The 25,000-nt window shown below is 46.6% G+C and overlaps 1 pseudogene across 1 annotated transcript in view; it reads right to left on the bottom strand.

The window, feature by feature from the left end:
- Positions 1-25,000, bottom strand: part of LOC308326309 (ephrin type-A receptor 4-A-like) — a 51,936-nt pseudogene that overhangs the window by 6,560 nt on the left and 20,376 nt on the right. Inside the window, exons 6-11 of the transcript XR_013966225.1 lie at positions 21,103-21,258; positions 16,165-16,305; positions 15,412-15,657; positions 4,271-4,395; positions 3,410-3,569; positions 842-953 (exon numbers count right to left, since the gene is read on the bottom strand). The product of XR_013966225.1 is annotated as an ephrin type-A receptor 4-A-like (transcript). The remainder of the gene's footprint in view (positions 1-841; positions 954-3,409; positions 3,570-4,270; positions 4,396-15,411; positions 15,658-16,164; positions 16,306-21,102; positions 21,259-25,000) is intronic.

Here is a 25,000-nt window from a genome sequence, read left to right as displayed (position 1 = left end):
AACTAGAAGAAGTGCCCTTCTGGGCACAGGTCTCCACCAGGTGCATAGGAGTGTGTGTGATGTTTGGCAAAATGTTTAGGAGTAATATAAACATGTTTTTGTCTTTTTTGCAACAATTTTCTTAGCATAGCATCTCTGAGGATAGAATTCTGGATGTGCAGCATTTTGTACAAAACGGGCCACTCCTGAAAACTTTGGAAGGCAATCTTAGCCAATCAGTGTAGAATCTGAGAAATCTATACAGACTCGTCTTGATCATTTGGATGATCATTTCATCCAAATCACACACAAATCGGTACACATGATCTCTGTAGTCATCAGAGATCATGTGTACCGATCTGCGTGAGATTTGGATGAAATCTGTGCGACTAACAAAAACAAGGTGTTTTCCAGAAACCGGCAGATGTGGAGCGATGCAGGGAAAATGTTTTTTCCATAGCCTCTAGGGAGTGCGCGTACATAAGTTGTATAAGTTTGTCCTGATCTATTCTGGGAAGATGATGGACAGAAGTTAGACTGGTTATTTAATGATGAAGTATTCAGGACGGCCCAGTTTGTTTCTATAGAGCCTGGAGTTAGAAGACAATCCCAGCTCTTCAAGTAGGAACATGTGTCTCCTGTCACAGGCCTAAATGCTGTATTTTATTTTATTTTATGGTATTTTATTTTATGTTGTATATTATGTAATCTGCCTCGTAAGGATCTGGAGTGTCTGGTATTCACTCGATCATTGTTTGCAAACCTGCCACCTCGGTTTATTGTAATTGTTTGTAATTGTAATTGCATGTGTGCGTGTGTGTGCGTGTGTGCGTGCGTGCGTGCGTGCGTGCGTGCACTGTACCTGCGGCCCACGACGACGATGGTAGCGGAGATCAGCAGTAGAATTCCAACACCACTGACGGACAGCAGCAGGAGGGCGGGGTTAACTCCTTCACCAATCAGAGGGAACGGATCTAACGTCGGTGGAGAGGGGGGGGGGGGTTACAATCGATGGTTTTCACAGAACTCTCTGGAACGGCCGGTCTTTGGCCTGCAGGGCAACAAGGTCTGTTGGCCGCTATAGCTATAGCAACCCAATGCTAATGTATGTTGCATTACGACCACGATGTATCACAAACCACTATAAAGACCTGAAGACGTAAAAAATACCTATTTGGCTGCAGAGGCCTATGAGGCCAGATTCTACAAATGTCTTCTAAATCATGACAGTTTTCTGAAAAACCTTATGTTTCTGTTGTCAGTGGTGCTCAAACTATTAACTAACTAAGGACAACAATTATATGTAATTGGCCGTCAACCCCCATCTGACTGAAACCCCCAGAAGCAAATATTTGAGTTAAAGACGTTTGCTCTGAAAGAATATATATAGGCTAAGATTCGCTCAAACTATTTCATGTCAAGGACCCCAACAATTATATGTAATTGGCCGTCAACCCCCATCTGAAACCCCCAGAAGCAAATATTTGAGTTAAAAACGTTCGCTCTGAAAGAATATATAGGCTAAGATATAGGCTAAAGATTTTTCAATAGTTAAAGCATAACATAATCCTTAAAACAGTACTGAACGGGTTACAGTGGTCTCCATAATAATATGGTCCATAATATATATCTGTCCACCGTTCGTAGTCGACCTTCAGCGATGGGTGGACGTTCAAAACATGAGAAACTTCTCCTGGAAGAACATAATGGTGCCCGAGGGGTGGGACATGCATGTACATCTGAGGTGTGTGTGTGTGTGTGTGTGTGTGTGTGTGTGTAGGAGTTGCTATTGCATGGTGGGAGAGAGTATATCTTTTCTCTTTGGTGGATATATACCTATATTGTACTACTGTGTACACGTAAACACAAAACACAATGTGAAACGTAAGCGCTCCATCTGTACATCTTGGCCATCTTCAGTCAGTAGTCGCTGCCCCCAAGCTCTGGAACGACCTCCCCCTGCAAATTAGGCAGGCCCCCTCTTTGGCCATTTTTAAAACCTCGCTTAAAACGCACTTTTATTCTTTGGCTTTTAACACAGCATGAGACCTCTGTTCCTGAACTAGCCTCCCCCACCCTCCTTCCCTTGTTTTGTGTGTTGTCTTTGTATTCTGTGTTTTTAGTCTATGCGTTTACTTACTGTTTTACCTATGTACTGTACAGCACTTTGTGGCAGCTATGGTTGTTTTAAATGTGCTTTATAAATAAAGTTGAGTTGAGTTGAGTTGAGTTGAGTCTGAAGAGTTGAAGTAGTAAGTAAGTAAGTACATTTTATTTATAGAGCACTTTTCAAAACAAAGTTACAAAGTGCTGTTACAGTAAAAACAACAATATAAACAATCAAGTTAAAACAGGCACAAAGGGGGGTGCAGGTCTTTTTTCCGACAGCATATTGATCCGAAACCTCAATCCTAACCTAACCCTATAACCGCAAGCACGGGAGCAGCGCATGTCGGACCATTTGCTTTTTCGCATCGCAAGCGAATGTCCCCCCCCGCTGCGGATCGGATCGTTGCCCCGTCGGCTAATAGAATGCTGTCGGAAAAAAAAAAGGCCGCCTCCCCACAAAGGAGCAAACACAACCAAGAGTAAGAGCATAAACATAAATTGACAACAGTGGTAGTCAAAGTAAAGTTTGAAGACGTTACGTAAAGCTTATCAGTTAGTCAGTATACGCTATGGAGCTGTCACAACTCCCACAGACCTTAAGGGAACTGTGGCAGCCATGACGACCAACAGCAAGACAGAAATACCACTAATGTGCTCATTGTGCTGCCTGGCCAAAGAGTCCACACACACAACAGAAAAAATAACAAGAAAGAAGAAAGAAAAGCATCCCACGACAAAATGAAGAGAAACCCACTAAAAGCAAAGAAGAATATAATGGAAGAAATGACCGCAAGGTTACAATAAAAAATGGACAGTTTCATACTTAGATGGACTTCTGTGATATTGTATTTGGGTGTTTCAATATATGTGTAGAGGTTGTTGGGTCTGTAAAAAGTGTCATGTAGTGTTTGTTGTGTCTGAAAACAATGCTTTTATATAACTGAAGTGTATTGTGAGTCATGTCTCCAGCTCTTCTCATGCCTAACTCAACTTGGAAAATGCTGTACTAGTAGTTATGTCAAGCTGTTTTTCTGTTTTCTTTTTTATGTACTGTATGTTTTTTGTTTCTTCGGTTTTTTGTTTTCATTGATTCGTATGTTTTACTGTTATTTACTGTTATTATTATTTGGTGTAAAAAAAAAAAAGAAAATCTTTTGAATAAAAACAAAGAAGAAATTGACTTGAAATCCCGAATTGAAATTGTGTGTGTGTGTGTGTGTGTGACTGTGTGCGTGCGTGTAAACCTGTAGTGGAGCCAAACGTAGCATAATATTGTACTCCTGAAATCCCAAATCAACACATAAGACAGTGCATACTGTACCTGAGTTGGTGGAGAATTCGAACGGGGCGCTGAAGTCTCCGTAGCCGGCCGCCGTGCGCGCGCGCACGTGGAACACGTACACAGTGAGCGCGCTCAGACCGCCGACGTCAGCGCTGCGCGACGACGTCCTCATGATGCGGTAGGACCTCTCCTTCTGGTCCTATAGAGATCCACAGACATGCCCGACCGAAATGTAAAACGCACGTGTCAAAGCTGGGCGAAGAGCAACGGACATTTTGTTTAGTTTATAGTTTAGTGTATTTGCACATAATGTTACATAATAACAATATGGTAAAATAAAATAAATACAGAACATTGATTGCGAACGCAGTGAGCACTTACTATGAGACCTAGCAGATCATGTCTGTCTGTGTGTCTGTCTGTGTGTCTGTGTGTCTGTCTGTCTGTCCCGCTATCCAAATATGGAGTGTGTTGCATCAGCAATCACTCAGCTCCATATATGGGCACAAAAGGGGCCAGGTCCACTCAGCTCCATATATGGGCACAAAAGGGCCAGGTCCACATATACAGTAACAGCGGGACAGACACACAGACAGACAGACATGATCTGCAGGGTCTCAGCTGCGTTCGCTTCCCGCGTTTGCGCGTCTTACTGGTTTGAATGTATAGTGTGTGATATTTTATGATTAAGACAACAGTAAAGTAAAGTAAATCGTTACTGTAAAGCGTTTGTTCAGTAACTCTCTATATATCTATCCAGACATGCTGATGTCAATGGATTCCAAATGACTGAGAACTTTACCTCCATGCATAGGAATGTGTACGTATGGACGTGCTGACATTGGAAATGGTAATTAAGGCTGACCCCAGAGCAGTGCTGTGAGGCTGGTTGGTTCTGACCTTTTCATAGAACTTGACCTCGTACTCCAGGATGACCCCGTTGGGTCGATGGGGCTGTTGCCACGACAACACCAAGCTGTGCCTCGTCACGTCACTGGCCTGGATGGCCGTGACCGGAGAGGGAGCTGAGAGAGAGACATAGAGAGAGAGAGAGAGAGAGAGAGAGAGAGAGAGAGAGAGAGAGAGAGAGAGAGAGAGAGAGAGAGAGAGAGAGAGAGAGAGAGAGAGAGAGAGGGAGAGAGAGAGAGAGAGAGAGAGAGAGAGAGAGAGAGACATAGAAGAGAGAGAGAGAGAGAGAGAGAGAGAGAGAGAGAGAGGGAGAGGAGAGGGAGAGGGAGAGAGAGAGAGAGAGAGAGAGAGAGAGAGAGAGAGAGAGAGAGAGAGAGAGAGAGAGAGAGAGAGAGAGAGAGAGAGAGAGAGAGAGAGAGAGGAGAGAGAGGGAGGGAGAGGGAGAGATAGAGAGAGAGAGACGAGAGAGAGAGAGAGAGAGAGAGAGTGTGTGAGAGTGTGTGCTGTCACTGTGATGACGGAGCTATAGAGACAGAGTTACACTTTTTAACACAATGTAAAAACTACACAAATATTAGAGAGGAGTTCTTCCCAAAATTTGAAACAAATTTCCCAGAATTCCGAAGTATGACAGAAAGGGAAAGATTACCAGTCCTTCTGGTGGGGACAGAAAGAATGTGCAGTTTTGGCTGCAAAATAAAAAATATGTCAATTCCTGTCACAAGAAAAGGGACAACCAGTAGGACACACATACAGTATGCCATGTTTTATTTTCTGCACCACCAGCTTTATTTTATATTATTTTTATTTATTATTTCATGTCATTGATATTATGTTGTTATGTTGTTTGTAATATCTGTGATTGTGCTTTGGCAACACTTGTAAAACGTCATGCCAATAAAGCCTGTTGAATTGAATTGAATTGAATTGAATTGAATTGAATTGAATTGAGAGAGAGACAGAGAGAGAACTCTGTGAACTTAATTCATGAAGTGTTTCAAAAAGCAAGGCTACAAGGTGCTGAACTGAAAAAAAGCACAAAAGCAATAAAGCTACAGTGAGATGAAACAAGGCAAATAAAAGCAATAAAGGCAATAAAGCAATGACCTGCAGAGCACATACAATAAAACTACATTTAAACGAAAAACAAAGTGCTTACGAAACAAATGTGTTTTAAAGCAGTCGACTGACTGACTCAGCCGATTTCCCTTTAGAGGCAGAGCGTCCCGTGAGAATCGGAACGCCCGGTCGGCCGCCCCATCCCCTCCACCTCCCAGGCCAAACCTCAGTAGTTTGCAACTTTGCATGCCCAGTAGGTAGATTAGGATATTGGTGATGTGACGTTTTAGTTACTGTATTATAGAAGTCTGAGAACCGCTGTGCTATTGCGGCGCACCGATGACTTCAGAGACGCTCTCAATTTACAATTTACAATTTAGGCATTTAGCAGACGCTCTTAATCCAGAGCGACTTACATTAAGCAAGAACAAAAGCATGGGAATACATCACATAAAAACATTCATCATGAAACATGCGTAAGCTAAGAAAGTAACAGTGGAATATCTATATAATGAAATTTATACGTATAAACTTTACATATATACTACTATGCTATACATATGTACTATGGCGTGCTATGACTATATACAATGCAATTCTAGTGCTGTCTACATAACATGCTATAAGTCTGTTTCAAATGCTATCTAAGTCTACAGAAGTGCTATCTAGGGTAGAGTAAGTGCTATGGGCCATGATGGAGTCTGAAAAGGTGGGTTTTCAGACTACGGCGGAAGATTGGGAGTGATGCTGCAGTTCTGACTGCCATGGGAAGTGCATTCCACAGTTTTGGAGCCAGAAGGGAGAAGAGTTTGGGACGTGTGGAGCGTTGACCCGGCGTTTTTAGTGAGGGTACTTCCAGCTTCCCTGCGTTAGCTGATCTGAGTGCGCGGGAGGGTTTGTAGGGTTCAATCATACTTGCAAGATATGGGGGAGCCATACCTTTGGTTGCTTTGAATGCCAGCATCAGAGTTTTGTATTCTGTGCGGGCAGCGACCGGGAGCCAGTGGAGGGAGCGGAGCAGGGGGGAGACATGTGAGAATTTTGGCTGGTTGAAGACCAAGCGAGCTGCGGCATTTTGGATCAGCTGGAGAGGCTTAAGTGCACATGCTGGTAGGCCAGTAAGGAGGGAGTTACAATAGTCAAGTTTTGACAAGACTGTTGTCTGGATTAGGAGCTGGGCTGATTCCTGGGTGAGGAACGGTCTAATTCGTCGTATGTTATAGAGTGTGAACCTACAGGATCGAGCTCTCAAGGTGGAGGAGGACGTAGTTATGTAGAGAGAGAGAGATTCACTTTCTATTCATTGTAATAAATATAATAATATAAGAACCACATTATTTTAATAAATTTGAGTTGTTGATCCCAAAGTTTAAAGAGTTGCGTGACAATGACAAACAACTCATTGTGTTGGGAGAGGGACCTGCAGCACATCTGGCTGCACAGTATGTGTGACTGCATGTCACACAATGAGGGACACTTAGAAAAATATACACAATGACTATTATCCTGACACGAACCATCTCGACACACCACGGACACATTTAATACTGTACATTTTTACAGTATTTTCATATTGTATTGTGAAAAGTAATGTTCTCTATTTGCTTGTTTCTGTTATATTTTGTATTTATTTTATTTTGTTTGGTTCTTTTGTTGAACTTCATGCTTTGGCAATACTGTAGCTACTACATTCATGCCAATAAAGCTAACTGAATTGAATTGAAAATTGAGAGAGAGAGAGAGAGAGAGAGACTAGTCTTCAGTTCAAATTGTGGTAGCATTTCCGTCCCACCATGGCACCCATCCGTCCGTCCATGGATGCATGTTCTCATGCAGACACACAGCCGTGTAGTTAAACACATGCAGTCCACTGTGCATCCATCCAGGTGACAGTCACCACAACACACCCCGTGGCCCAGCACTCCTGAGAACATGACCTACTTCACACTGTCTGGTGTTCCCCAGGGAACTCTCTCCTCCACCCCCTCTCTCTCTCTCTCTCTCTCTATCTCTGTCCCTCTCTTCCACCCCCCCTCTCTCTCTCTCCTCCACCCCCTCTCTCTCTCTCTCTCTCTCTATCTCTGTCCCTCTCTTCCACCCCCCTCTCTCTCTCTCTCTCTCTCTCTCCTCCAACCCCCTCTCTCTCTCTCTCTCTCTATCTCTGTCCCTCTCTTCCACCCCCCTCTCTCTCTCTCTCTCTCTCTCTCTCTCCTCCAACCCCCTCTCTCTCTCTCTCTCTATCTCTGTCCCTCTCTTCCACCCCCCTCTCTCTCTCTCTCTCTCCCTCTCCTCCACCCCCTCTCTCCCTCTCTCTCTCTCTCCCCCACCCCCTCTCTCTCTCTATCTCTGTCCCTCTCTTCCACCCCCCTCTCTCTCTCTCTCTCTCCCTCTCCTCCACCCCCTCTCTCCCTCTCTCTCTCTCCTCCACCCCCTCTCTCTCTCTCTCTCTCTCCCTCTCCTCCACCCCCTCTCTCCTCTCTCTCTCTCCTCCACCCCCTCTCTCTCTCTATCTCTGTCCCTCTCTTCCACCCCCCCTCTCTCTCTCTCCTCCACCCCCTCTCTCTCTCTCTCTCTCTCTATCTCTGTCCCTCTCTTCCACCCCCCTCTCTCTCTCTCACTCTCTCCCTCTCCTCCACCCCCTCTCTCCCTCTCTCTCTCTCCTCCACCCCCTCTCTCTCTCTCTCTCTCTCCCTCTCCTCCACCCCCTCTCTCCCTCTCTCTCTCTCCTCCACCCCCTCTCTCTCTCTATCTCTGTCCCTCTCTTCCACCCCCCCTCTCTCTCTCTCCTCCACCCCCTCTCTCTCTCTCTCTCTCTCTATCTCTGTCCCTCTCTTCCACCCCCCTCTCTCTCTCTCTCTCTCTCTCTCTCTCCTCCACCCCCCCTCTCTCTCTCTCTCTCTCTCTCTCTTCCACCCCCCCTCTCTCTCTCTCTCTCTCCATACGTTGGTGTGTCCTCTGTTTATCATATCATATCATATCATCAGACCATATGGCTCGCGTCTGTCGATTGCACTTGACACCTTCCCCATACAAACAGACGCACGCACTCACACACACACACACACACACACACACACACACACACACACACACACACACACACACACACACACACACACACACACACACACACACACACACACACACACACACACGCACGCACGCACGCACGCACGCACGCACGCACGCACGCACGCACGCACGCACGCAGGCACACACACACACACACACACACACACACACACACACACACACACACACACACACACACACACACACACACACACACACACACACACACACACACACACACACACACACACGCACGCAGGCACACACACACACACACACACGTAAGTAAAAAAACTCCCACTGTTAAGTTATTTCCCTGAGGCAGCTGGAATCCAGGCAGGTGGGTCTGTTCCTAAACGCCACAGTAAAAAAACTGAAAACAGAGACAGTTGAAAGGAAACGCACACACACACTTTCACATACTTTCACACTCACACACACACACACACACACACACACACACACACACGCACGCATTGCAAACTTACACCGACCCGCACACGTGCCTTCGGGGGCCCAAGGGCGAGTGAGCGAGCGTGTGAAAACACCCACACCCACATTCTGGCTGACACTCCCAATGCAAAATGAAACACATCATAAAGTTGCAGAGCTGTTCAACGCGTCCAACACACGCAGCAACGTGCACATGAACACACACACACACACACACACACACACACACGCAGCAACGTGCACATGAACACACACACACACACACACGCAGCAACGTGCACATGCACACGCACAGCCCACCCTTCTGGCTCACACACACCCACGCACGCACTCACTCACTCACGCATGCACAAAATGTAGATCAACTATCTACATTTTGAATTTAGCAACTTAAGCAAAAACATGTGTGTGTGTGTGTGTGTGTGTGTGTGTGTGTGTGTGTGTGTGTGTGTGTGTGTGTGTGTGTGTGCAACACACAAGCCTGAGCAGACGTGACATGACCCCAGAAGTGTTAAATTGTGTGTGTGTGTGTGTGTGTGTGTGTGTGTGTGCAACACACAAGCCTGAGCAGACGTGACATGACCCCAGAAGTGTTAAATTGCAAAGTGCTAAATGGAAACCCCCCCCCTGACTGGAAACACCACTGATGGCATCCTCTGACACCAACGGTTATCTGACTGCCCAGTAAACGAAAGGTTGGGGCAAGTGTGGAGTTTGCTTTCATGTTGCCCCCCCGACAGGCGAGCGTGTTTGAATGGGGAAGCAACCGTCGTCTTCATTAATTAAATAATATTGGTTATTCATGAAAGAACAAATAATGCTACCTTTTTAACAGTACAGCAGTCGCGCTCATTCAGATCGTCAAAGTGACCACGTCTCCCCTCGGCAGTTATACCGATTGGATTTAACGTGAATCGATTTGATTTACTTTTCAGGCAAGTGGGAATGACCTTCGGGCAAGTAAAACATGACCTGTATACTATACAATACAAGGTCAGTAAAACATGACCTGTATACTTGCAAGTACAGATCATGTTTTGCTACTGCAAGTAGAACTTGTACAATATTGCTTTCTTATTTTTTTTAAACTAAGCCGGATGTCAGAAGTTCTCATCTCCCAACAGGCCAGTGCCTCTGAGACCTGAGTAGTGTCGAGCCCTGCAGTGCGTGATACAGCTAAGGCAGCAGCTCCTATCCCTCCATCCCTACAGCAGCTCCTATCCCTCCATCTCCATCCCTACAGGGTTTCAGCTCCTATCCCTCCATCTCCATCCCTACAGAGTTTCAGCTCCTATCCCTCCATCTCCATCCCTACAGGGTTTCAGCTCCTATCCCTCCATCTCCGTCCCTACAGGGTTTCAGCTCCTATCCCTCCATCTCCGTCCCTACAGGGTTTCAGCTCCTATCCCTCCATCTCCGTCCCTACAGGGTTTCAGCTCCTATCCCTCCATCTCCGTCCCTACAGGGTTTCAGCTCCTATCCCTCCATCTCCATCCCTACAGGGTTTCAGCTCCTATCCCTCCATCTCCATCCCTACAGCGTTTCAGCTCCTATCCCTCCATCTCCATCCCCACAGGGTTTCAGCTCCTATCCCTCCATCTCCATCCCTACAGGGTTTCAGCTCCTATCCCTCCATCTCCATCCCTACAGCGTTTCAGCTCCTATCCCTCCATCTCCATCCCTACAGGGTTTCAGCTCCTATCCCTCCATCTCCATCCCTACAGGGTTTTCAACCACTTTCATTTCAAGAATAAAGATCCATTATTTATTCAGCTTTTGAGCCACGGACCCCCACGGACCCCCTTAGATAGAACCTTATGTTGACGTAGATAGCATTTTATACAGACTTACTGTATAGCATGTTACGTATAGACAGCACTAGAATTGCATTGTATGTAGTCATAGTATAGTATAGCCCATTCTGACCGGGCACCCATTTTGGTGTTAGCATCATGTTATGCTTTACCTATTGAAAAATAGCAGATCTACAAGCTCATAGCGCGCCACCGAGTGGCGCGATACGAGCTTGTAGGTCTGCTATTTTTGAAAAATTCGAAGAACGACTGACATTTTTAGAATCTGATCTCAGGTCAGAATGGGTTAATCAGACCAGTGTGTGTCCAGTGGAAACCTCGTATGAATCTGATCTCAGGTCAGAATGGGATAGTATAGTATATGTATAGTTTATAGCCTTAGCTTATGCATGCTTCATGATAACTACTTATATGTGATGTATTGCCATGCTTTTTTGATCTTGCTTATTGTAAATCGCTCTGGATTAAGAGCATCTGCTATGTAAAAATTGTAATTGTAAATTCGATGAGGTTCAGCCTCTCTCAGACCCAAAACTAAAGAATATTTTGTCGTCGTTGGATAAGATCTTGTCTACAATTCCATGCTTTTGGCAAACGTTTATAAAAAAAACAAAAAATAAAATAAAACAACAATTCTTCTACATTCTCTAATTGTGTATACTTCTTGTAAAATAAGTAATGCAGATGTGTAACAATAATGTAACCAAATGGACCCGTACAGGTCCATTTGGTTACATTTTACACTCTCAGAGTTAACAACCTATAAGGGTCCATTTGGTTTAGAGTTAACAACCTATAAGGGTCCATTTGGTTTAGAGTTAACAACCTATAAGGGTCCATTTGGTTTCAACCTATAAGGGTCCATTTGGTTTCAACCTATAAGGGTCCATTTGGTTTAGAGTTAACAACCTATAAGGGTCCATTTGGTTTAGAGTTAACAACCTATAAGGGTCCATTTGGTTTCAACCTATAAGGGTCCATTTGGTTTGCAACTCCATCATTTAGCTGGTGGAAAACGACAGAACTAACACATGGATGGCAGCATCCTGGAAGCAGGAGTGGGAGTCGGATGAACCCACACGTATCCATCCATCCAGCACTACATCCACAGGCCTCCTGTGGGAGTCGGATGGACCAACACGTATCCATCCATCCAGCGCTACATCCACAGGCCTCCTGTGGGAGTCAGATGGACCCATACGTATCCATCCATCCATCCAGCGCTACATCCACAGGCCTCCTGTGGGAGTCGGATGGACCAACACGTATCCATCCATCCAGCACTACATCCACAGGCCTCCTGTGGGAGTCAGATGGACCAACACGTATCCATCCATCCAGCACTACATCCACAGGCCTCCTGTGGGAGTCGGATGGACCCACATGTATCCATCCATCCATCCAGCGCTACATCCACAGGCCTCCTGTGGGAGTCAGATGGACCCACACGTGTCCATCCATCCAGCGCTACATCCACAGGCCTCCTGTGGGAGTCAGATGGACCCACACGTATCCATCCATCCAGCGCTACATCCACAGGCCTCCTGTGGGAGTCAGATGGACCCACACGTATCCATCCATCCAGCGCTACATCCACAGGCCTCCTGTGGGAGACGGACTTGAAGGAGAAGATCTGCAACGCCGTGGAATAGACAAAGCCTGCATGCTGATCCATCCGCCCACGTACGGGTGTCAAACCGCCCATGAAGAGGAGCGAGGCGAGAGAGGCCTGGGCAGAGACAGAGCTGCATGGTGCGAGTGTGTAGGGAGCGTGAGCAGACTGCAGCCGATCACATGACCCCCTGGATGTACCGTATAGATTGTATAGACCAGTGGTTGAAAAATAATGGATTGCATTTTTATAGGGCTTTTACAAGTGCTCAAAGCGCTTTACAACGGTCCATTCATCCATACATACTGTACATTGGGAGGTGAAGTGCAAGGCGAACAGTCCACACCATGCAGCGTCACTCACTCCCCAATGGGTGCGATGTGGGGTTCAGTGTCTTTGCCCAAGGACACTTCGACATGTGGACATGAGGAGGAGGAGCCGGGATTCGAACCGCCGACTGCAGGGATCATTGGACGACCTGCTGCCTCCTGAGTCACAGCCGCCACAAAATACTACTCACATTTCTTATTTAAGTAAAAGCATCAATACTGCAACGTAGAAATACTTTGTTATGAATAAAACGCCGGAATTCAAAATGTGTAAAAGTATAAAAGGAGTGGCATGAAAATGTACTTAGAAAGTACCCAAAGTAAAATGTACTCATTATGCTGAATGTCCCATATCGAGTTTTCAAATGTATAAACATATTTTGAAAATACAAATCTACCGGAACAATTCGCCATGCAGTTCGAATGCACGCACACACGGCACGGCACAGCACAGCACAGCACAGCCCAGCACAGCACAGCACAGCACAGCACAGCACAGCACAGCAGAGCACAGCACAGCACAGCACAGCAGAGCACAGCACAGCACAGCACAGCACAGCACAGCACAGCACAGCACAGCACAGCACAGCACAGCAGAGCACAGCAGAGCACAGCACAGCACAGCACAGCACAGCACAGCACAGCACAGCACAGCACAGCACAGCACAGCACAGCAGAGCACAGCAGAGCACAGCACAGCACAGCACAGCACAGCACAGCACAGCACAGCACAGCCCAGCACAGCACAGCACAGCACAGCACAGCACAGCAGAGCACAGCACAGCACAGCACAGCACAGCACAGCACAGCAGAGCACAGCAGAGCACAGCACAGCACAGCACAGCACAGCACAGCACAGCACAGCACAGCACAGCACAGCACAGCTAGTGCATACACTGAGAGATGTATTTGTCAGAGAGTTGACTCAGCAGTGGGACAAGACAAGTCCTGACAGCACTCCATTCACTGTTATCACAGTAGAGACACAAAGGTCATATGACTAATGTTCATAAGAGAGACAGAGAGAGAGAGGAACACTCATTGCTTGTGTGTGTGTGCGCGCGCGCGCGCGCGCGTGTGTGTGTGTGTGTGTGTGCGGGTGTGTGTGTGTGTGTGTGTGTGTGTGTGTGTGTGAATGTGGGCGTGCGGGCCTGTGTGTCCCATTTCACCACATAACTCCAGCACCATCCAACCGATTATCCTAAAACTTGGCCAAGGACCTGATGGAGGGTGGGTGTTGTGCCTTACCCCACCCCCACTTACCCCACCCCCTTAGATAGCAATTCTGTAGACTTAGATAGCATTTGATACAGACTTATAGCATGTTATGTAGACAGCACTATAAGTGCATTGTATGTGCTATTGTCATAGCACGTCATAGTACATATGTATAGCATAGTAGTATAGATGTACATATAGCTTATATGTATAGTTTCATTATAGATATTCCACTGTTACTTTCTTAGCTTACGCATGTTTCATGATAAATGTTTTTATGTGATGTATTGTATACCCATGCTTTTTTGTTCTTGCTTAATGTAAGTCGCTCTGGATTAAGAGCGTCTGATAAATGCCTAAATTGTAAATTGTAAATTGCGCCGAGAGGGAAGTCGGTTGAACCAGCAGCAGGTGCACAGAACAAAACATGTTTCTGTATCTCTCTTTTCTTTTCCGACAATCCCACAATTTTGTAACCCATTTTTCACCCCTGTGACAACTATCTAACGTGATCCTGGGCTCTACACACCCTCCGCCAACCTGGGGAGAGCAACGGACTCAAACTCATGCTTCCTTCATGCATGATTTCTGTATCTCTACTTCTGTCTGTCTGCTTTTATTTTATTTTATTTTATCAGAACGGCAGACTCACTCCCAATCTTCCACCGCAGTCTTAAAACTCAACTCTTCAGATGCCATATCTTACCCGTAGCACTTGCCCTAGCCTCGACGGCCTTGCAGGCATAATGCAAAGGTAGCCGTTTTGCTCGTTAGACGGATGATAGGGTCAATGTTTACTTTACTTTAATGACTATTTAATGATTTAATGATTTAATGATTTAATGATTTAATGATTATTTCTATGCATTTGATGCATTACCTTGTGTTGTTCTTGCCTACTGCAAGTCGTCTGCCAATAATGCCTAAATTGTAATCATAAAATCCTGATATAGTTTCTTGCGCTTCTGCGTACGTGTCTCCAAAGTGTGGGTTCTACACAGGGGGGCAGTCAGACAGATATTTTGTGAAGCCACTAAGGAAATGAAAGTTCATATAATGGCCTGTTGTGGCGCTGTCATTGGACCCAGAAAAACGCATAGAAGTCCATGTATTTGGGCCCAACTTCACCTAGACTGTATTACCTTAATAAACATGGTCATGAATACTTTCTTCTTCCAGTCACTAGTTTAAAGTCTCATTTCTAATGTCATAATATTCTTTTTGGAAAATTATGGTCCCATTAATTAAAAAAATGACCATAAAGTCGCGCATGTTCTGAGGGGCGTGGCTACCGTTACAGTCTATGATAGGGATTCCCCTCCCACTCGAGTCAAAATAAAAACGGAGAAGAAGGGGGGAAGTCCCGCCTCGTTGTCTGGGCCAGCCAATGGGCCAGCTGGGCCAAAACGGATCTAGAAAGATGGCGACTTCCATTGCAAGGACTGACAGGCTTCATTTTACGTTCATGTTAGACCCAGGGAACGCTTTGTCCATATTTTTTACAGTCTATGGTTCTACAACAGATTTAAAGCACACCTGCATGGGGGAGGACAGACAACGGTGGACATCTCTCACCTGCTTGGTTGGTGGTGAGCGTGACCGAGGCGCTCTGGCCCGCCCCCGTGGCGCCGCTGGCCTGGGAGACCCCGTTGCGTGCGTGGATGATGAAGGTGTAGCGCGTGTGGGCCCTCAGCTCGCTGACCACCACCCGGGTGGAGCGCAGCGCCCTCCGGTCCGGAGAGAAGGCCACGTCCGCGCCGCACGCCGCGCACAGCTGGGAGCCGGACGCTGCGACGACTCCGCTGCCCGGACCGGATCCTCCTGCAAGGTGAGCATTAAGCAGCGTTCAGAGTCTGTTGCAAGAAGAGTTTCAATTAGCACGGATTGCCTAACAATGACGCCACTGGCAGGCGGGTTTCTGAACTGCCCACAGAAACAGACAATAGCACCACATATTGTAATGAGCATCAGCGATTATATGAAGGTACATGTGGGTGAGTGATCCTTTAAAATCAGACCAGTGTGTGTCCTCAGTGGAAACCTCGTATGAATCTGATCTCAGGTCAGAATGGGTTAACTATATATAATAACCCCCTCCAGCCCCCCAAGCCTCTCCCGGTTGAACCTCACCTCTTCCCGACAGGACCCCTCCGGACCCCACCAGCCCCTGGTCCGCCTGCATCCCCGGGGGGTCTCCTCCTCCTCCTCCCCCTCCTGTGCGTCGGGAGGGCGCCGAGGCCAGGGTGCGGTTCCCGAGGGGGGGCTTGGGGGGCCAGCCCTCCGCGGACGAGGAGGAGGAGGAGGAGGACCCCCCGCCGCCCCCGCCACCCCCTCCTCCCTGGCAGATCAGGCAGTCCAGGTGGTAGGTGACGTCGCTGCGCCCCCCCATCCTCCGTGGGGGGCTCCACTCCAGGACCACCGAGGTCTCGTTGACCACCGAGATGAGCTGCTGGGGCTCCGAGGGGGGCTCTGGAGGGGACGTGCAGAGAGGGGGGGAGGGGGGGGGGTGAGTGACACTACAGTTTACCAATATTGGAAAGATCGCCTCAAAACTGTCACGTGTGCGGGGCAGGAAGGTAGGACCCAAGTGCAAGACAGACAGGCGGAGGCAAAGGAGCTCAAATGCAAGAGAGTTTAATGACCAAAACTCCCAAAAGTCCAGGAACAAAACACGAAGAAAACACACTAGGAGAATACTCGGAACAAAGACTACTAGGAACAAGACTAAGAGCTTCACACTATGAACTGAACACTGGTGACTTACAACAATGACCTGACATTAAGGGAAAAGACAAAACCAGGGCTGTATAAATACACAAAGACACAGGTGAACTCAACAGATAATTATCACAATGATTGGCTAAAAGAACTAACAAGACAAGGTGGAAACACTACTAGGGTAATCAGAGTACTGGTGAGACAACACAACACAGTTAACATGAGCAACACAGGAAACACTAACAGACTGCAAAATAAAAGCACACAAGTGTAAAGTAAAACCAAAACCAAGAACCAGGAACATAACAAAAACACAACACATGTCACGGACCGTGACAAAAACACAGTCGTACAGCCGGCGGATTTACGGCTCAGCCTGGTATTCCTATAAACGGAACTTATATAAGCTACGCGTAAAGGGTTAAACCTAACCTTATTCCTAAACTTAGAAGTAGGTCGGGGGAGTGGCTTTTTGTCGGTATCAGCCGGTAACACGTGGGAGTTACGATCCCCTGGGAGACGGACTGCTGAGGGGGAGCGCCATTAAATGGGGCTGCGTGGACTAATGCATGTCAAACTTCGGTAAGTGAAGGAAGCCGGCTGTGTACGAATTTGTCCCGAGATCTTATTTTAATTCACCCAAAATATATGTTGTAACCGAATATACAACTTGTCTAATTCGTTCTTGACAGTCAATGAGTTAATTGTCTGTTGTCTGTAGCGGAGGTAGCTAACAGGAAGCTCACGCAGGTCTTGTAGATCAGCTATTTCCTCTGTGCTTGGTGCGACACCCTGCATGTACAACACAGTATAACGTAGGACTTAAGGTAACCAATACATTCAGACGATCATAACGAGATTATTAAACATATTTTTGTGATGTCTTAAAACGACAAGAGAACTTGATCTCTCGGTTATTTGTGTAATAATGGAAAAATGTATGGGATAATGTATGGGAAAATGTATGGGATAAGCCTAACTAAATAAAACTAAGTCCTGCCAGAGTGGAGCCTAACTAAATAAAACTAAGTCCTGCCAGAGTGGAGCCTAACTAAATAAAACAAAGTCCTCCCAGAGTGGAGCCTAACTAAATAAAACTAAGTCCTGCCAGAGTGGAGCCTAACTAAATAATACTAAGTCCTCCCAGAGTGGAGCTTAACTAAATAAAACTAAGTCCTCCCAGAGTGGAGCCTAACTAAATAAAACTAAGTCCTGCCAGAGTGGAGCCTAACTAAATAATACTAAGTCCTCCCAGAGTGGAGCCTAACTAAATAAAACTAGAAAGAGGCAATTCTGGGAAATTGCAAAGTGTGATTGCCTACATCGCAGCCGTCGAAAATGGAATGGCTTTTGGCTCCGCGTTGATTAAGCCACCCTCGACACGCGATTCAGATTTGGGACGGATCGGACATTCCGTGCGTGAATTGTGGCGTTTTGCGTGAAATAGGCCCCTCCCACTAACTTCGGAAGACGATTACGGCCGAACGATACAGAAGATCTAAAATCTGACTGTGCCGTTTTAATCGGATAGGTCCCGAGATCATGTGTACCGATTGTTGTGAGATTTGGACAAAATCTGTAGGAGGGAGAGCAAAAAGTGTGTTTTGAACAAAATTCAAAATGGCGGGAAATCTATCTAGAGGCAAATGGGCGTGGCCTATATGGGTTGCGTCATGACCCAAGGAATCCAGGGAAAAAATATTTTTGATTTTACGACCTACGGTTCAAGAGTTATACCCAAAAACGTAAAGTTGCCTGTTATAGCGCCACCATGAGGCCGACCGGTATACTTCTAAGGTAATTAATTTTAGTAATTATGATGAATCTCTCCTCCAAGTCTTGTAAGTATAGCCCTTACGGTCTCAGAGGAAAAAATACTTGAAAGTGAGTTTTTGCATTTTCCCATTTTCCCATTCATGTCTATGGGGAAATTTAATGCACTAATTAATTCATATCAATTAAACTATCCGACAAATGTCTTAGCAGTTGATACGCACACGATTCCCGATGTAGCCCGTCGTTTTGACATATGGCTCGAGTGCGTGCGACAAAAACTGTGGGAGGAGTAGCGTGCCAAAATAAAGTTTATCTAGTATAAAAATAATAAAGGAGAAATAAAAGTGCAGTAAAACAATAGTGTGATTGCCCTCAGGGCAATCACACTAACTAAGTCCTGCCAGAGTGGAGCCTAACTAAATAAAACTAAGTCCACCCAGAGTGGAGCCTAACTAAATAAGACTAAGTCCACCCAGAGTGGAGCCTAACTAAATAAAACTAAGTCCACCCAGAGTGGAGCCTAACTAAATAAAACTAAGTCCCCCCAGAGTGGAGCCTAACTAAATAAGACTAAGTCCTCCCAGAGTGGAGCCAGATGTTTGGCACATCCTGGTGATGAGCAGCGATACGGGCAGATGGTGGTGGACTGAGGATGAGTTCTGTTTGACTTTACTTTCATGTGTTGCTACGCACTCTCTCTCTCTCTCTCTCTGCGTGTCTGTGTGTGTGTGTGTGTGTGTGTGTGTGTGTGTGTGTGTGTGTGTGTGTGTGTGTGTGTGCGCGTGCGTGCGTGCGTGTGTCTGTGTGAGGGACTATTCCGTTTTCCCAGGCCTGGCAAACCATGTGCTGTATTTAGGGCATAATTAAGTTTATGACATGCCAACCGAGGTCTCATTCAGTTACACTCACACACAGAGAAACACACACAGAGAGACACACACAGAGAGACACACACAGAGAGACACACACAGAGAGACACACACAGAGAGAGACACACAGAGAGACACACACAGAGAGACACACACAGAGAGACACACACAGAGAGACACACACAGAGAGACACACACAGAGAGACACACACAGAGAGACACACACAGAGAGAGACACACAGAGAGACACACACAGAGAGACACACACAGAGAGACACACACAGAGAGACACACAGGGAGACACACACAGAGAGACACACACAGAGAGACACACACAGAGAGAGACACACAGAGAAACACACACAGAGAGACACACACAGAGAGAGACACACAGAGAAACACACACAGAGAGACACACACAGAGAGAGACACACAGAGAAACACACACAGAGAGACACACACAGAGAGAGACACACAGAGAAACACACACAGAGAGACACACACACACACACACACAGAGACACACACAGAGAGACACACACACAGAGAGACACACACAGAGAGACACACACACAGAGAGACACACACACAGAGAGACACACACAGTGATTCACAGAGGCACACAGAGAGCGAGACAGACAGACAGACAGACAGACAGACAGACAGACAGACAGACAGACAGACAGACATTGTGCTCGTCATAACTAATAGGATGATAAATAGAGGGCAGACATTGTGCTTCTCTCTGTTAGCTGGAGATAACGGCATAATGTCTTCCTTTCTTATGGATGTGTTTATGAGAGAGAGAGAGAGAGAGAGAGAGAGAGAGAGAGAGAGAGAGAGAGAGAGAGACAGAGAGAGAGAGAGCGACAGAGAGACAGAGAGAGAGAGAGCGACAGAGTGACAGAGAGAGAGGACGCCCTAATGTGTTCCATTCACATGGAGGTGTTTATGAACAATGTGCCTGTCACTCAACCTCAGCGTGTGCAGCTCTCCATTGTGCAGCAGCAGCCATAGCTTAATTTACACTTTGTTGTTGCGCCAAATGTGCCAATTAATGTTGTGTTCTTAAACTACCTGATCTGCACCAGGGCTGCGCTCCGCCCTCTCCCACTTTAAGACACTCCCACTTGGACTCCTTCCTTTCCAGCCGGGGCTCATTCGTTCCAATATAAATATCATGGGTTTTAGACATTAAATACTGGTTCATTTTTTGGAACCAGACCTTCGACATCTCTTCCAAATACGTCAACAAGGCCTGCCATACTGTATGCACTGGAAAAATATGTGTAGCGTGACATTTCTTTTTTAACCCATTCTGACCGGGAACCCATGTTGGTGTTAGCATCATGTTATGCTTTAGCTATTGAAAAATAGCAGATCTACAAGCTCATAGCGCGCCACCGAGTGGCGCGCTACGAGCTTGTAGGTCTGCTATTTTTGAAAAATCGACTGACATTTTTAGAATCTGATCTCAGGTCAGAATGGGTTAAAACAATGTTTCATCATATAGGAAACCTATTGGTGGAGAGGTTTAGTGGAATAGTATAATTATCCCCTCGGCACCCGCTTTGCAGCGAGATCAAAACGTGTCGCCACTCTCTCACTATTCCACTCGGGTCTAACTCATGTTATGCTTAGCTTTGATTGGACCATAGCAGTTTGCGGAGGGGCTTAGCTATAGGTCAATTGCACATTCCACACGTGTGTCGTGTGTGTGTGCGTGCGTGCGTGTGTGTGTGTGTGTGTGTGTGTGTGTGTTGTGTGCGTGGGTGTGTGTGTTGTGTGCGTGTGTGTGTGTGTGTGTGTGTTGTGTGCGTGTGTGTGTGTGTGTGTGTGTGTGTGTGTGTGTTGTGTGCGTGTGTGTGTGTGTCGTGTGCGTGTGTGTGTGCCGTGTGCTTACGTGTGCAGGCCATTGCCGCGGGGTCCGTGTCGACGCGGTAGTACCCGGCGTGGCAGTCGCAGGAGGTGGCGCCCTCTGTGGCAGAGTGGCTGTGGGGCGGGCACTTAGAGCAGCCACCCTCTGACGCCCGGGACCTGTAGAAACCCACCGCACAGGCTGCAGGGGAGAGAGACACCGAGAGAGAGAGAGAGAGAGAGAGAGAGAGAGAGAGAGAGAGAGAGAGAGAGAGAGAGATTCAATAAGCCAGTGATATACTCAAACTTTTGAATTTCCAAGACTCCCAGTTTGATACACTGTAACATCTTAAATGTGTTTATTCAACTCTGAGAGTGTACAAATGGAACCATTTTGTACACTCTCAGAGAGACAGACCTCCGTTATAGGGTCCATTTGAAACCCCATGATGGTGCCTGCCCACAACAAAACAATGAGAAACCATAACAAAAATCATCATGTGATGATGACCTGTTCAATTAAAAATAAAAAAAGTAAAAAAAACAAGTGCTGTCTCTGTTGTGTTCTCCTCGCCATATTAGTATGATTATTGCGTGTATGTGTTTGTGTCACAACATCACGCCTCGTGGCAGTTGTTTGCGTGCGCTTTCTCCCATGTGTTCTCCCCCCCATATTAGTCTGATAATTAATTTAGTAACGTGTGTGTTTGTGTGTCACAACATCGCGCCTCGCGGCCGTTTCAGCTGTGTTTGGTTTGAAGTTATAATATTGAGTGTATACTTGTTATATGGATTGGATACTCTTCCTTCCCCCGTCACCCCGTGAGTGTTGAGCAATATGCGTCTAATATACGAATATGTGACCCTCCTCTCCTTGAACTCCTTCCCATTGGCCAGAAGGCAGCTTTTGCCGTTGGTTCGTGTCCCATTGGCCTAGAGGAGCCAATCAGATCACTCTAACTATAGGTGGCGAAATGGTGAAAAGGTCGCGTACATTTCATGAGCGATGTTGTGTCGGGTTTCACCTGACAAAAAAAGGCCAAGAACTGCACACTCACCCAAAGATAATGTCCACACTACCCAAGAACTGCACACTCACCCAAAGATAATGTCCACACTACCCAAGAACTGCACACTCACCCAAAGATAATGTCCGCACTACCCAAGAACTGCACACTCACCCAAAGATAATGTCCGCACTACCCAAGAACTGCACACTCACCCAAAGATAATGTCCACACTACCCAAGAACTGCACACTCACCCAAAGATAATGTCCGCACTACCCAAGAACTGCACACTCACCCAAAGATAATGTCCACACTACCCAAGAACTGCACACTCACCCAAAGATAATGTCCGCACTACCCAAGAACTGCACACTCACCCAAAGATAATGTCCGCACTACCCAAGAACTGCACACTCACCCAAAGATAATGTCCGCACTACCCAAGAACTGCACACTCACCCAAAGATAATGTCCACACTACCCAAGGCCAAGAACTGCACACTCACCCAAAGATAATGTCCGCACTACCCAAGAACTGCACACTCACCCAAAGATAATGTCCGCACTACCCAAGAACTGCACACTCACCCAAAGATAATGTCCCCACTACCCAAGAACTGCACACTCACCCAAAGATAATGTCCCCACTACCCAAGAACTGCACACTCACCCAAAGATAATGTCCGCACTACCCAAGGCTTGGAAGATGCTATAGCCTCGCTATACCCATTATTATTGTTTATTTTCCTTCGCAGAAAGATGCAAACAAAGATTACCGTTTATACTTGTTTAATTTTTAATGATCTATGTGGTAAAAAAAAGGTGCCACCAAAACAACGGGTATGAAGCTGGGAGCTATACATGTCTGCCATCCATGTGTTGTTTGTTTCCATGCCGTCATATTTTTGCATTAACATCTCAATAACATAAGTCGGGGAAAAACGGCGACAGACAGAGAGAGAAAAGAGGTGAGAAAGAAAGGAAGCCATGCAGCGGAGAGCAAGAAAAAAACATTCTTTGCGAGGAAGGGGGAGGGGGGGAGGGGGGGCAAAGGAAAACCAGATCTATTTAACCAGACCCGAATAGTTCTGATGATCCTCATGGGGGCTATCCGCAGCCCCGCCTCCCCCCCCCCCAGCGGTGAAAAAAAAGAAGTTGATGTTTTCTCGCGTTTACGCTGATATAATGACGTGAAGCTAGCGGAAAGGCATTTACGTGGATTTCATGTGTCCCGACCTAGAATGCCTGTGATCATTTAATTATACTTCGTACTAGTCTATATATATGATATATAAATGCCGAGTGCACTTGCATGCCTATGCATGCATTCTAGAGGCAAGTCCCATAAGGAAACTGCCCCTGCAAGCGACACCTTTTTATTTATTTATTAGGATCATATTTCTATAGCATGCGCGATTGCGCTGCTCACTTGACAGCCTTCTCTAGGCTACTCGCAGTGCAACGCGTTGTGAGCTTGTAGATCGGCTCCCGTGGACTCGCGGTGCATGTTAAAAAACAAACTCACAATTATAATAAGAACATAGGCCTACACTTATCTGCATTCTGCACTGTACGAATCCAACGTTGTTTAGTGTTGTTTAGTGAGTCAGTTCTCTGACTGTCGGTGTGTGTGTGGGGGGGGGGGGGGGGGGGGGGGGCGGGCAGCATGCGGCCGCTGAACCGAGTCCAATCTGGGTGAAATTTACATTGGAAAATTAATGCCGTTGGAATAGTAGCTTCTTCGGCAGGTTTAAGCGGCGACAGGCTGGCATCACTGGAGAACTGTAGCTTCCTCTGTCTGGACGAAGCGACCCTTCTTAGCTGGTGGTGGTTTCATTGTGAATGAAGTAGCCTAAGCATCACACTGACACTGCACTGTAGGCATATTTATACATACCTGGCTAGGTGAAAACAAAAGAAACCTGATTAGCATTTGAGTACTTGGTGGCCGCACCCAACCCATTTTAACACCTCTGAACAGCCAGTGGAGAGGTTCACATTTTCGGAATGTAACATAGTATGCAGCCTGTGACAGAGTCAGAAAATCTGTAATGTAACTAATGTTAATATAAAATGTCCACGAAAATGTTCATGGGGGCTAAAAGGGGCTATTTAATTCTTCATGGGGGCTATAGCCCCATAGCCCCCACAGACTCTACGTGGCTGTATTTAACCCATTCTGACCGGAGATAATTTTCTAAAAATGTCTTCTACATCCTGACAGTTTTCCATTCTGACCTGAGATCAGATTCTAAAAATGTATTCTATGTCAGTCGCTCTTCGATTTTTCAAAAATAGCAGACCTACAAGCTCGTAGCGCGCCACTCGGTGGCGCGCTATGAGCTTGTAGATCTGCTATTTTTCAATAGCTAAAGCATAACATAATGCTAACACCAAAATGGGTTCCCGCCCAGAATGGGTTAATTACGCCGTGCATTCAGGAGGAGTTCGTAAATAGCCCCGCCGTGTGACAATACAACAATCAAGTGTCTAATTAGGAAGTGCGGTGCGACGGTTTCCACTGTGACGGCTGCGATCTCCTCCTATGTAATTTAGCAGGGAAATCCTCTCTCCCTCTCCATCCGTTTGGTTTCCACTCATCATCATCTCGTCTTTCTTTCATCATTACTGTCTATTCAGCCCCCCTCCCCCCACCACCTCCCCCCTCCCCCCCTCTGCCCCACACACACTTCTGCTGCCAGCCATTCAAACTGTCCTCAACGTAGCCCAGCGGGAGTGGATTGGAATGCTGTGTGTGTGTGTGTGTGTGTGTGTGTGTGTGCGTGCGTCAGTGTGTTTTATGACGCTCTCGTCAGTTGGGACGCGTCCTCTGTAATCTAACGCTGAGCTTCTCCATCTGCAGACCACCCCCGTGCCCCCCCCCCCCCCCCAGTCCCGTCCCGCCCCTCCCACTCCCTCCCTCATTTCCTCACAT

The sequence above is a fragment of the Protomyctophum bolini genome (assembly GCF_963924005.1).
Source record: "Protomyctophum bolini genome assembly, chromosome: 12".
Taxonomy (NCBI): Eukaryota; Metazoa; Chordata; class Actinopteri; order Myctophiformes; family Myctophidae; genus Protomyctophum; species Protomyctophum bolini.
Note: the sequence above shows the minus strand (reverse complement) of the source record. Positions and strands in the feature narration are given on the sequence as shown.